Source organism: Elephantulus edwardii, unplaced genomic scaffold (genome assembly GCF_000299155.1).
Source record: "Elephantulus edwardii isolate Elephantulus edwardi_28Jun2011 unplaced genomic scaffold, EleEdw1.0 scaffold00144, whole genome shotgun sequence".
NCBI lineage: Eukaryota > Metazoa > Chordata > Mammalia > Macroscelidea > Macroscelididae > Elephantulus > Elephantulus edwardii.
In genome coordinates, this window is record NW_006399894.1 from 975,549 (window position 1) to 977,068 (window position 1,520).

The following is a 1,520-nucleotide window of genomic DNA, read 5'->3' on the forward strand; positions in this document are numbered from 1 at the left end:
AGTGAAATTCCCAAGTTGCTTCTTTCTAGTGCCATATTGGAAAGTGTTCTCTTTTGAAAGTGATGATAAGCCTGTCACTCAGATTTAACTTTGGGCTCAAAAGATGTTTGGAACAAATACTGTCTGCCTTAAAACACATCTATTGCCTTGAACTAAGCAACCATTATTTTGTGGATAACAATATAAAAGTTTCCAGGCTTCAACCAAAATAAGGAAGAGAAAAACAAATTGATAAAATTATATTCCTTTTATAATGTATTAAAGAGAATCAGCAGGAAATTCTCTCAGTGAACAAATAGATCTGAAAATGAAAAAAAAAAGTGTTTTATATGGAAAAACTAAATAGCACCATTAACTGTCTTGGTCTTATTGAGATTTTCTAATCCCTAAGCCTAGCAACTGTTGAAAACAACATTGTTGTTGTATGTCGTGGAGTCAGAACTGATCCATAGCTGATCCTCCCACAGATTTTCAGATGTTGTAAATTATGTGAGATTCCCTATCCTTCTCTCACAGAGCAGCTGGTGAGTTAAAACCTCTTCTTTTTGGGATTGTGGCTCAGCGTCAAACCACTAAGCCATCTAAGCTCTTAGTTTAGAGAGATATACAGCTTAATATACATGTAGTTGTTTTTAGATGCCAACAAGTTGAGTAGGGCTCAGAGCAACCCTATGAATAAAAGATCTGAACCCTGTTCTATCCTGTGCCTGAGCAGCCTGGCCCACCACGTTTCTGCAGATCCACTGCACTCAGAGGAGAAATGATGGTGGCAGCCCTGATCCTGAGTAGCCAGATGAGACCACATACCCTCACCTACTCCACAGTCCTGGAGCATTTCCTAACTATTCAAAAGGATTTGACTGTATGGACCATAACAAAGTTTGGCTAACAATGAAAAAAAAAATGGGAGTCCCAGAACATGAAATTGTGCTCATGCCAAACGTATACAAAGACTAAGAGGCTGCTGTGTGAACAGAGCAAGGAAACACTATACATGGTTTAAAATTAAGAAAAGTGTGTATCAAGGTTGTATCCCCTCTCCAAACCTATTCAATCTCTGTTTTGAGCAAATTCTTTGAGAATCCGGACTCTGAAGAAGAATGTGAAACCAGGCTCATCATCAATAACCTGCGATGTGTAGATGACATAAACTTGCTTGCAGAAATGAGGTGGACTTGAATCACTTGCTGTAAAAGATGAAAGAATACTGCTTTCAATATGGATTGCATCTCAATATCAAGAAAATTGAAATTCTCACCACTCAACTGATAGGCAATATCATGGAAAAAGGAGTGAAGCTGTCAACAACTTCATTTTGATAAGACAGGAGATTAGAAGCTGAATTGCAGTGGGAAAGTTTACAGTCAGGAACTTCTCCAAATTATTGGGAAGCAAAGATGTTAGTTTGAGGACTAAGGTGCACCTTATTCAGGCCATGATTTTTTAAATCACTTGCTATTCATTTGAGAGATTTTTTTTTTTAAATTTAGGTTGTTTATTTTTCATTTCAATGAACATTT